We start from the raw sequence: 13,710 nt of genomic DNA on the forward strand, positions 1-13,710 counted from the left end.
GAAAGATGGGAAAAAAGATGTTTATTGTGATGACCCCGCTTGACACTGTGAGGCTGCTTCCTTGGTGCAAAAACATGCTACTCCAGGGCTAGACTTTCAGACTATCTGCAAGCAAAGACTTCTGAAACTATATTGACATGGCATGAGGCAGATCAGCCCGTTTTTCTATTCATGACATCTTTATGTGGACTCATAAAGGAGGGTCTTTACATGGATTTTGTTTATCACCCACTTTTTCAAGTTAGATTTGTCTTGAATCAAAATGCTTATTGCTTTTTGTTCTGCTACCTTTACAGTGTATTTTAATACTTCTTTTATCTTACTTATTTATTTTTGAGATAAGGAAACAGAGCCTCATTGTGAAAAAGGACGGGTTTTAAAGAATTCCCCAGGAAGACTGAATTTTTATTTGCATGAGAAAACAAAGGGAAACGGTAATAATACGTAACTTTAATAATCAGAATTACGCTTTTAAGGCCCTGAAAACGTAATTTCTTTATCAGCTTCTTACAATAAAGGATGGGATCCTGCATGAACAGTGTTTTCCTTAATATTTGTGTTTTTTGTCCTAGCTTTTCTCATTGGTTTGAAGTGGGCGGGGCTTAGTTGAAAAGGTTGATGTCATGTATTTATGTGAGTTTAGCAGCATTTAAATGAAAATGTGATGAAAGTTGCAGGATTGTTTTGGGCTGTAAAATTGTTATAAACGATACACGTTTTAACTTTGTTGCTTATTTAGTCATTAATATTTAAAAATAAAATATTTTTAGATGATATATATAAATAGAAAAATACTTAAAGTTTTCTGTGATTTGAATGCTTAACTTCAAATCAAACAAGATGTTTTTTATATTTATAGTTTTTCTTAAACTCTTAATCTACATGTAAATATTAACATTCATATCCTGTTGCCTTGCAGAGAGCAAGCAGTGCCAAACACAGAAACAGAGTTGATGATTTGCTCTTTAGGAGGAAATGGAAAAGGATAAAAAAGGAAACAGCTGAATAATTTCCTTCACCTACACTGCCATTTTTAAGACGAGGAGAGATCAGGGAGTACAAAGATGTGACCAGATGTCAGCAGCAAAGTCAAATAACCATCAGCACCATCAACTAAAACACTATTATCCCCCACAGTCACACACACACACACACACACACACACACACACACACACACACACACACACACACACACACACACACACACACACACACACACACACACACACACATTCACCTCACACATAACGTGTTCCTCCAGAGAAATATTGCTCACCACACTGGCATGAGTTAGCAAATAATTGCTAGTCAGGGGAGGAGGTAGCTTATAATATGCATTGGGAATTTTAATCTTGACTTTTAATAAGCTTTTGACCTTCTTGCGTCTGCAGCCTATAATTAGAAATTCTGGCTGGGCCAGATTGACAGAATGCTGTGTCTTAGGGGAGGCAAAACCTTGTGCGACTGCGGTCAGCAGACCTTCTAAATCATGCGGCTGTATGAGAAATGTTTAATCTAACAAATTGGTTTCTGTTTCCTCTCCTTTTTTTCATTCTTTCATGCCGTAGGTATTCTGAATATGGAGGTGATGTCATCGTCTCATCCTTTTAAGAGTTAGTGTGGACCATATATTCTGAGGGTGAGGCAGAGAATCAGGACCTAATGGTCTTTCCTCCTACAGCCAAATCTAATTGTGCCCTTATCTTCTCCGAGTTTAACTGCCCCATTGAAGAGGATTAAGCTGTCAGGACTGTAACTGTTAACTCGCCTGTGTGTGTTTTTGCATAAATTAAGCTGTATATCAAATTGAGCTGCAGCACCTTCATTTTTCTGCTGTAGTCAGAACACAGGTAGTCAGGTTGAACCTCCTCACACAGCAGCAGCTGCAGTCTCCTTGTATCTGAGTTAAAATCCAACTCTCTCTTCTTCTTCTGCTGTTTGTATGTGTCAGGCAGCACTAAATTTAGCGGCTGGCGTTTATTTACTTTATGTCCTTGCTCGTATGTCCTTGCTAAATGAAGGCGAACAAGACTGTCACCATCCAGAGGCGGCAATGCCCAGCCCCTCGGGAGTTGATGGATAACGTGGGGATGTTTACGCCTGCTCGCGTGTGTGTGTGTGTGTGTTGGTGTGCATGAGCAGAACAAGAATATACATGTGTGCAAATAATCTATGCGTGCACACACCAAAAAGACCTCCCTTTGCACAATTACTGTTTGCAGTAATCCACTCAGATCATACAGTACAGGAAGCCGGGTGCATGACCAGCCACCACAACAGGCCCTGTGTGCCTCCAGTTATACAGGTATTTGAGTTTGCAGCCTGTGAAGGTATTCAGGCTCCCATGTGGCATAGTGGTATTTGCACCTTTGCTGTTTCAGTGTGTCATTGTTGAGCGCTACACAGTCCTATGGATCAGTGCCTCTGTATGGATCCCCTGGAGCAGCCTCTTGTTCCTTTAACATTCCAGGTACATCCACGCCAGCTCCTTCCTGTCGCTCTCCTTGTGTGGTGCTGATTGACAAGCGTCCGCTTCTCTCAGGCGCGTAATCAATCTGCTAATTGGTGTCGGAGGGTCGGTTGCTGTTGAAGCGTCCCCCCGCTCTTTCTTTGGCTAATTTATCTTTGTCACCGCCAGATTCACAAGGTACATTAGTTGGGAAAGTTCAGCCTCTGCAGAGCCTTGCCTCTGTTTCTCTCTCTCTCACACACACACACACACACACACACACACACACACACACACACACACACACACACACACACACACACACACACACACACACACACACACACACACACACACAGTATGCTACTGTGCTTTGTTCATCTTTTTTTTTCTTACTGCAATACATCACACAAAGGAGTGAGGGTAAATGTTAGCCTTGCACTGTTTCCATTGGTAACCGCAGCTCATGAGGTAGAGAGGAAGAGCAGGTCAGTCTCTCTGTGCACGATAATTGGTGACAACAATGTGCTTTATCATAATTCAGTACAGCTAATACATCACAGCAGGAGAGCAGGGTTATAATTAGTGGGAAGGCTTCTTAAAGTTGTTGAATAGAGTCTCGTAATGAGCTGCTTTTCTTTCAAAAAATGTTAAAACTGCATATATAATGTATAAATCTAGACAAACGAAAAGAGCAGTATTAAATGCTATGATTCCTGAGGCGAAACAGCAGCATCTATATTTACAGAGAGCTGACTGAACCCTTGAAACAGCACTTCACATCTGTTTGATTTACAGGCCGTTTCTACCCAGGGTGCCAATCAAGCCCTGATTAGACATCACTGACTCGTTGATGATGGTTCAGACGGCAGCAGCCGTGTGCGTCGGTCGCACAGAGCGCCGAAGATTGATTGCACGAGGCCGCCTTGCCCCAGATTAATCTCAGCAAATGACACAAGAGTCATGAAGTTTTCATCTTTCTCAGTTTAAGTAAACTAGGTTCAGTTTAATCATGGGGAATTGAAAGGAAAGGCATGTGTGGTGCTACTTGATCTACTGCTTGCTCCCAAACTTGTGGATTAGGCCCCCAGTGCCCCCTATTGGCCCCCAAACCATCTGTTGATCCTCTCACACACACTGATCCTCCACATTCATGAGGAAATAACTTCAAGACTTCACTCTGAGAAAAAACGAAGAAAATATCATTCTTTTATGTATTCTTATTGTCCTCTCTCTCTTTTCCACCTACACTTTTTCTTTTTTACTGTCTTTTCTTCTTGCTTCCCACTCAGGTGCAGTGATATATAGGTGCAGAAGTGAGGCAAGGTGCTCTTATGGGAGGAAATTATGGAAAGCAGCAGGGGAGAAGTCTATATTGCAGCCCTGCCAGACGTCTCGCTCGCTACACGACAAGAACGGCGGCTGCACACTGATCATACCCTCATTAAAGTTGTTCACTTTCTCCTTTTTCACTCTTATATTTCTTTTCTTTGATGCACTCGCTGCTCTTTAAGTGCTTTAAGCACTGTGGCAGTTGCCTCACTAAAAGTCTGTCTCCAAGCAGTTAACAACCACCTTTTTCAACAATGACAGGACTATCAGAAGGTGATTTTATGCAAACTTCTTCTGGAGATCGATCCACCTCCATTACCTCCACTTTTATTCACTTGCTTCTTTTATATTAGAGCCTTAAATGTATTTTCAATGCAAAATAAGGCTCTTAACATAGCTTAGGGATCAGAACAGCACTGACCTTCACATTATTATTATTCACTGCTGAAAGCCGTACTACTCCAGTTTTGCAGTTTTTCTCGTTTTCATTGCTGCTTTTTGGCTTTCATTACTGTAAGGACCCTTTGTACTTTTTCAACTTAAAGATGAATTTCAATCATTCCGGCACAAAAATGATGTAAGAATATCTTCATCTGATTTAATGCTGTCGCTTTAAATTCTATCTGCAAAGCATGTCCAATTGTTGTGTGACTGATTATTCCTGTTCAATTAATGAATAATCTGTAGGAAGACAATGACATTTATTTATTTTCAAGCCAAAGCCTAAGGTACAAAGTACAGTTAGATAAGACCGAAAATAACTGTGTTTATAAGAATCTGCCATCCGATTCTAGAGTAAAACATATATTATTCTAATTAAAGGATGTCAAGGTGCGTCTTGATCAACATCAAAGGACATAAACTACCAGACCTCCAACAGGTCATCAGAATCTGATCAGCCTATCTGCAGTGTTGCTTTCAATAAAGCGGCCTGCTATGCGTCACACTGCACGTTGTTTCAACCCTGACCCAGACATCCAGCCAGACAAACACACTGACAGGGACAAGACCAGTGGACAAGCTGAATACAAATCAGTTTTTCCTCCTTTTATCCACGTCTTGTAATTGTTTGAAAATGATTTCTGGTTATTCTTTGCCTTCTGCAGATTTATATGAACTAGATTATTACCAAAAAATAAAAACAAGCAATTAACTAGCTAATTTAAACCTAATAATAAAAAAAACCTTCAAGTCTAATTCCTATTTCCTTTTTTGGACAATAACCCTTCTCTCTGTGTCTCGGACTTCCTGTATTTGAAGAAAATGCATTCAAGGCAGCAAATTCAACACATTTTTGAGCGCCAAGCTCCAGTCTTTTCGGCAGTTTACCCGACAATGTAGCGGGTGGGTGAGTTTTTACACACTGCCATGTCAGTTTTCAGGGAGCTACGCAAGCAGAGGATGTGGCGAAGTCTCACACCGGCCCCGACCTTTCCAAAAACTCTGTGGTGGAAGCCGGCCTCTGATAGTTTGGTGAGATTATAGAGGAACAGAAGAGCTTCTAAACTGAACAAAAACACTTGATATAAGGCAAAAACAGCAACGAATCCACAGTTACTGTAAAATATTCTATAATATGACCATATTGTAGAATTTTCTTATAAGAAATTATGTGAGGTGCGGTTACTCAAGAAACAAAAGAGGATCTAAGTTGGGAAAACACCTTTTCTGCAAGAACCAAGCATAAACGTCAATTTGAGCAGCACTAAACAATAATCAATCTGTGCTACTATTAAATAATAAGAGCCTTGAGCTGGATAATCTCTGTGAGATTGGCTGCACTGCAAGGTGTAACCACCATCTCCACTCTTGAGCAAGTCCGTTTCCTGTGCTTTTGATCTGCAGACAGGCACACGTCTTCACAAAGCTTTAAGATAATGTACGATATGATATTATGTTCATATGTACACGGTACTAAAACAGCCTTCAGTTCACTCCTCAAACACCTGCACAGTCTCCTCTGTGATCCCCTCACCTGTGATCTAAGCCTTTTATAAACCTCTCCACCCTGCAGTAGCACAGTCGAAAAAATTTCCAACCCGTAAACTCCTCCCCTCTTCTTCTGACAGGGCAGCCGTTCTCTGAGGCAGTAAAGATAAAGGATGAGGAGTTTCCCACCTGCAGACAGGAAGTGGGGAGAAGTTCACCTACTATCTGGGCTTCCAGACACAGGTTTGATTGTACTTTCACCTCTTAGACCTTATCTTAATTTAGAATATTATCTAACATCCAAAACGACTGCTGGGCTAAACAAGTCTGACCTCCTCTGATAACCCAAAGTAGTATGATGTTTGGACTTGTTCCGACATGCCCACGCAGCCCCTTCTTCTCCATAGATCCCACCTAAAGCAATGTCCCAGTTTCTTGTTTGTAGTGTTGTAATGTACTTAGTTCTTGGGGTTTTATTTGCAGTGGCAGGACGGGATTATTCCCCGGCTTACCGAGCTGTACACAGACGCATCGAGGAAAGAGAGGCAGTCGGCTCTTTGGACCGCGTGAACCCTGGTGGAACGTGAAAGAATGTAACCGGATTCAATTTGAACACGCAAAGGGACAAATAGGGAGAAAGATGACAATTATGTAATCTCATATGTATGATATTAGGCACTGGAGGTAAAAGCTGCACTAATAAATATTTGTTGTTTTATTTTAACAAAGGATCAAATGATTACATGTGAGCTGAAAGGGATCACTCGTATTGATAAACAAAGAATTATCATCCGACTCTGTGGTTTCTCTAAGCTATTTGGAGCTATATAAGCATATTTCAGCCTATGTTTTGGTCTTATGTCCTGCAAATTTACTATTTTGGTTCACTCTCGTTGGCCTCATTTCAAACAGTCACTTGTTTAAGTGAAACTGTATGTCACCAAAGGGCAGACTAGTGAACATAGTGGAGCATTTAGCAGTTAAAGAGACAGATATTTCCCTCAGAGGTTGGAGGAGACCAAAACCAGAGCTAAAAGAAGAATGCATATTGAAGTAATTCATTAAATGGCCAGAATCAAGATTCCAAATGGATACTAATGGTGCTCAGCTGGATGTGTGAAAACTTCTACTGCTTGCAAACATGTTCAGAAGGGTTTCACTGCCGTTGCATATAAAGAACGTTGGAAAAAAAAGTAAATTGCAAGTAATGCGGAGAAACTCATTCCCCAATGTAACCTTTAACATACTAACAGCAAATACAACACAAGAATTTGAGGGATAGTCCAACAAAGAAAACATACCACACCCTCGTACAACCGCAAAAACACTACGAAAACAGGTAGTTAAAAAGTTTTGCGGAAGTTTCCAGAGACAGCAAGTCTTGATGATTTGCATAAAAAAGCCTAGACCTCAACTTTATGCAAATGAGCAGCGGCCATCGTGAAGTCTGGAAAAGCGCAGCTGCACTACCAGAATGCATTGCACGGCTGCTTACATAGACAATGATTGGGTAGCGTGGAAATGATAAATCCTGTGGAAACATTGTGGTTTAAACCTAACCACAATGTTTTCCTATGATTAACAAAATACTTACTTAAACGCAGAACCATCTTCTATGTGTAACGTCGATGCTGACCCTCCAGTTTCTCCACACATGACCTTAAGTACCACACCCCAAAATATGTATTAAAAAACATTATATCCACATATTGCCCAACACAAGGATAGAAAGATTTTGCCATTGATGAGGTTCTCATAAGCTGTGTGGTAAGAGGTGTGACTCTGTTTTGCGAGTAGACACGCCCAGTGATGCCACAAGTCTGTTGTGATGTCTGGATCCATCTGTCTGTCTATCTATCTATCCTAGCTTTATTGTCTGTCTGTCAGTTTAATCTGTTCCTGATGAGACATCAAAGGTTTTAGAGCCGGTCAATATCCCACAAATACACAAACAGAAGCATCTGCCACGTAAGACAATTAACCCACACAAACACGCTGGCTAAACAAATCATAAAAAATAGGTATGAGAGCCCAGCGGCCAGTTGTTTGGCAGCTTTTTATTGAAGCTGCCATAAAGGGATTTGAAGTATTTGAAGTTTTTCAGGGAGTTTCTCCTTGTTAAAAAAAATGAATGAAGATGTCTCGAGGTTGATTTTGTTATTCAGAGTGTCAGTGGAGGAAGGGGTTGTGAGAGGAGGGGGGTCATCGCTAAGGTGCAAGAGAAGGGTGCAGTGCAGTCTGGGTGCTAATCAGACGAGTCCTCCGAAGCAGCGTTTGACATTTCCCATCAACACCGGCTCCCCGGCTCGCTCTCTCTCCTCACCTGGGCTCTCTCAGATGCTTAGCCCCCAAACCAGACCGTCTTCCATACTCTGTTGACACAGGCAGGCTGCTCCGTCAGTCACTCGCCTCATTAACTCCTGTTGGGCTGTTATTCCCACTGCTATAGTCGTACATGCATGTGCCCTCTCAGATGCACACTCACATACATCCACTGAGTCAAAGTTTCCCACTCAGACGGAGGCAGTCGAGTGTTTGTCAGTTTGCACATTTTGACATGTTTTGACGTTTTGCTGCTGTTTACGTGAATTACTACAGCTGCAGAATTCACTCTCTGTCTGTTACACTCTTATCAGATGAATTGATTTTGGAGTGTGTTGACAGGAGAAGTGTGTATTTTTCATGTCTGTTTGTGTTAAAGCTCAGTATATACATCACTTTCACACTGATAAGGAGCAGTTTATTTTTTAGCAGTTGAGGAAAGAGGGAAGGTTAATTATTTGTAGTATTTGGGGATGGACATCTATATATTTTGAGATTAAGGGGGCTTTACTGATTAACTTCTATCTCTCCAGAGAGCAATCATTTGTTCTACAGCAGTTCCTAACTTTATTCATCTTAACAGAAAACAATACTCTATACAATACAATACAATACTTACAATAACTCCAGTGCTTTTATACTCACCCTCATCCTATTCATTTCTGTACAGTCCCTAACTGAACCAGGGAAGTATTTCTTTCAGACGAAGTTGTTTTTGTACTTGATATCAATCAGCCAAACATGATGCATTTATAGTGAACCATTTTATTTTAGTATCTGGATCTGAATAATCCCCACATTCCAATAAATCAACAGATAAAATATGTATGCCTCCTCACATCTATACGATTTATTACCGACAAAAGCATCGATCATTATGCAGATAGTAGCATCCGACACCAAATGAATAGCCGCGTTCACTTTGATACTCCGTCAAATATTCAGCTGACAAAGATCTGTCCATCCAAAGCCACAAATCGCAAATAGATATGGGACAGTGTCACTTTCGTTTTGCTTCCTTGTTCCTTCCAAGCAATAACTTTGATAAGTGACTGCAATTTCCTGGATTTATAAAGTTTGAATGAATGACTATCAACTTTGATTGAACACAAACTGTGACAACACAGAGCGTGCCAGCACTTCCTTTTTTTTTGACAAATGATAATATCTTGCAACAAATCAACTTAAATTGGTTTAAATGAATTGGGACAGTGTAACGCCAGAGCTCAGTAAAGGGTGTTTAGTGATGCAAAATAGAGCATCTTTCTGGGGAAATGTCAAATATACAAGTAATCTTTATTTAACAAGCCAACCCAACGAATAAACAACTGGGTGTCACTTTGATGGCCGACACAATGTTTTGAAAATCCCATAAAGGTGGATGAGAAAGAGCTGATTGAGAAGAGGAATGCCTGAGCAGCATGTTAGCTTATCATAATTGACTGTCAGACACTCCGGTGGTTAGTGTGGTTTGAATGGGTAGTGTGGTAGCCTGCTAACTGGGTGTGTTTAAGCTTTCCTGCTGTTTGTTGTGTTCCTACACCTCCTACACCGTTTCAGTCTGAAGAGAATCATAACCTCCATTCTCGTGGCCGGGGGTGAAATGGCACAAACTCAAAGCACTCAGGGCTCATTAGAGAGATACAATCAGTGTCCTTACTTTAATGAAAGCAAACGAGCTGAACAGATCATGTTGAAGCAGATTGCTCGTCAATAAGGAGTATATTTGCATATAGTTGATACTGATAAAGTTGGTACATCAGTTACTTGTAGACTGTTTCACAACTTTATGTCTTTGAGTCACTGGTGGTATCATGATCGAAACGGTTTCTGTGACCTTGCTAATCAACAGACTTTTCCGATAGGCACTTTAATTCTGTCACCGGGGTGAGATAATTTAGTTCCTGTCACAGATTTTATACATCTAGAACCAATAGGATTGCTACTCGTTTGGAGGATGAAATGTTAAGGACTAAAAGTCAGGATATATCATCCTCTGCTATTTCCAGACTGTGCTGTCTATCATCCGTCTCCAGTGAGTCCTTCAACTTAATATCCCTTCAAAAAGAAATTAAATTTTACGGCTCAAAAACGAGCCAAATCAGTCTATCATTTTACCATTTCTCCCAAGAAACTGTTAGAACCTCAATCAAGATAAGGAAACTGCAATCAACCACAGAAAGTGTCCAGAAAATTAAACTTATATGAAACAAAAGAAAACTATACCAATTGATAGTTTCTTCTACCTTGTTTGAAATGTCTAGGACCCAATATTCGACTCTTTAAAGGAAAGGTTCAGCGCTTATTCACTTTCTTGCTGAGAGTTAAGATGAGAAGGTCAATACCACCCTTATACCTCTACTTTAAATATGAAACTGGGGCCAGGAGATCATTAGCTTAGCTTAGCACAAAGACTGGAAACAGGGGGAAACAGCTAGCCTGGTTCTTTTGAAAGACAAAATCCTGCACCTCTAAAGCTCACTGGTTATAACAGGTTATATGTTATTTGTCTAATCTGTACCAAAACTGAGGTGTAAAATGCCAAGTTGTGCTTTTTAGGGGGGGGATATGTGTCGGACTATTTCTTGGCCTGAAGCAGTGACATTGTGGAGTCTTCACTGGTTGCCTGGCAACCTCACATCGATGACAACACCTTAGAGAGAGCCACCCTATTTCCAGTCTTAATGATAAGATAAGTTAATAACCTTTAGGCCGTTGTGTAAATGTAAATGAAAGAAATGTCTGTACTCAATAACAAAACAACTTGCTTATATGTAAGTTGTTTACAGTTTATCCTAAAAAAAACTTTCAGTACAGTTATGTCTGAAAGTAAACAGCCACACGCACATGTCAATGATCCTGAGCCCTTCCCTTCTCGCTCACCGTTGCTTAAGAATGCAATGGTGGCCAGCGCTGACTCACCTGGTGGAGTATCACACACACACACACACACACACACACACACACACACACACACACACACACACACACACACACACACACACACACACACACACAGCCCCCCGCTCTCCACTCACTCACCTCCTTCCCCTCCCACTGAGTTCACCCTGCACTGCAGTTCAAAGTGGTTTTGCCTGTCTAGCCTTGGCGTTTAATGTTTAAGTATTGGGAGCGGCTGGAGAGTGCAAATAAAATGCCTTTACAGACTCCGGGGCACGCTGAGGGCTGCGATTCCAGATACTGTATTGTGAAATTTCCATTGTGCTTGACAGAGTATAGCCTCAGGGTCCCTGAATCTGTTCAGCTGAATTCTGCCTCTTTGCTTCTACATAATACGCGAGGCGTGCGGCTTAGATAAACCATTTAGAGGAAGATTATTGGGACTTTATAATGCTGACAAAAGAGTACACATGTTCACGGGATAGAAGGCAACGTGTCCGTGCTATAAACTGTTTGTCAAAAGTTCAGAACGGGATAAAGGTTTTGAATGCCGACCCCACCTGCATGAAAAAAACACAATGAGTTGTGGCATGGCCGGCTTTGCTGTTGGGCTGAAAGAAAGGAAACCCTACTTGCAGCAAAAGGAAAACAACACGGAGAGCCTGACACTACTTATATGTTTGTGTGTGATTATTCTGTAGTTCTAATCCGTCTAACAATGTTACAAAACATTCAGACAGGAGGAGGCTTTAAAGCAGTAATTGGGGGGGACTTACAAGGGTAAAACTCAGCTCAACCACTTCTAGTCGCATCTCGCTCGTGCTTGATCGAGACTGTGGCACAAGAAATCAAACATGGGTGTGGATTTAGTCTGATTCGAAAGCATATCTCTTAATTCCCTTGAATGTCAGGCTGAGGGAGTTTTTAAAGCAGATGTAGACGTCTCAGACTGGATGGAGGACCGTGTGAGGGGATGTGAGGTCTGTGAGTGTTTTGGGTCGTGGTGCAGGGTTTTTGACGTGACACAGAAGGAGCCAAAAACTGATGACTCATTGGCCGCTTTCACGCCTCACGCCGGATTAGCCATCACATGCAATAGGCTGCTTAATATGAATTGTGTAATGCCCTCAATCCCTGCAGAATTATTTCATAAAATCAGCCTCTGTTTTGCTGTGTCACCTTCATACGCAAAAAAACAAGGTAAATGTAAATACAAGAGTAATAGAATGTCTTATAGCAGTACTCATATGGGATTTTGAAAGCTGTTTATTTAGCTATATTGTATTTGTGATGTTCAACTTTTACAACAAAGAAGTTTCCCAAAAAAACTGATTATGTTGTCAGGTGAAAATGTTCAGTTTGCCTGTTCTAACACTAATTTGCAGGATTATGTTCTCCTTTGTGGTTTAGCTGTTGGGCTTTTAAAATCCTTGCAAACCCTACTTGGCAAATGTCTATTTTTAGGTTGAAGTGCAAACTCCAAATTGTCCATAAGTGTGTAGATATATTATTATGCTTGTGTGTTAACCCTCTGATAGTCTGCTGGCCTGTCCAGGGTCATTTACATCCCAGCATGCATTCAACCTGAGCAGGAGTGACCCAGTTTCAGTCCAGAACAGGAGTAAGCAGGTATTGCAAGTATGTTTAGTGTTTGTTTAAGGATATTTGAGACACCATTTGTTTCAATATAAGTTCTCAATCAAAAGTTAATATACTAAATTGGATATAAATATTTTGATTAATTGTCTAAACTGTCTGCTGTGATTTCTACTGCCAACCGTTTCAAACTCCACCCATCTGGCAATGGAGGAGGCCAAAACCAAACAATGAAGTGTAATGTTTGCAAATACTATTTGCCCCAGGTCGGGCTGATATACGGTCGGTTTCCTCTGTGGGAGAAACTCAAGTTCAAATCCAGTCTGTCACATCAGCACACCTTGCTCTTTAGGCTGCATTATTCATCGCTCTCTCTGCATTATTCATTTCACTTAGCATCACATTTTGTCACTTGGTATATCTACAAAGAAACCCTTTAAGTCTCTATAATCATAACAATAATATTTATAATCATTTCAGTCTTTTTTGCATGTGAGGACAGAGGCCTCTACGGACTACTGCAGCCTTACCCCCTCCCGTCTGTGGTTTGAAGGCGTTTGTGTGGCATGCCAGGTTTTTATCTCAGAGCTGTGACACCTGAACCAAGACTCTGACCTGGGGCCAAACAGAGCCTCCGGTGTCCCTCAGGGCACCACAACCGCTGTCAGCTCCGTGTTTGAACAGTACCTCTGCAGAAACAACTGTGGAAATATGTCTAGAAAAGACATCTTCATGTCAATTCAGCGATGTGTGCGTGCACTGGAAGCCATAACTGGCAGTGGAATATCTTGGTTGGGGGTTGCATGGCAGTGTGCCAAGTGCACAAGCCATCTTTTGGCCAAGACTTGGATGTTCATGATCTCAGTGAGCGGCAGGCAGTCTCACCTGCCCTGGTCGCGGTGCTGCGAGCCTGGCACAGACTGAACAACACCAGACTGGAGGTCAGCCAGAGTGAGGTTTAATGAGTCTGAAGCCACACCAAAGGCTGGCGTATCTGTCCTCACTGCAGAGCACCTGTGCCACGCTGTCAGCGTGATGAGAGCTAAAAGTTGCCCCAAAACAGCCCCTCTTCCTGTAATTACTCTAACAGTTGGTTTGTTACCACACAAATAATTTGCCTTCCTGAAACCTTTCAGGTATCCGCTTTTGTCTGCACTGATATGCCTTGAATGTGGGATA

This window comes from Anoplopoma fimbria, chromosome 21 (assembly GCF_027596085.1).
Source record: "Anoplopoma fimbria isolate UVic2021 breed Golden Eagle Sablefish chromosome 21, Afim_UVic_2022, whole genome shotgun sequence".
Lineage (NCBI taxonomy): Eukaryota > Metazoa > Chordata > Actinopteri > Perciformes > Anoplopomatidae > Anoplopoma > Anoplopoma fimbria.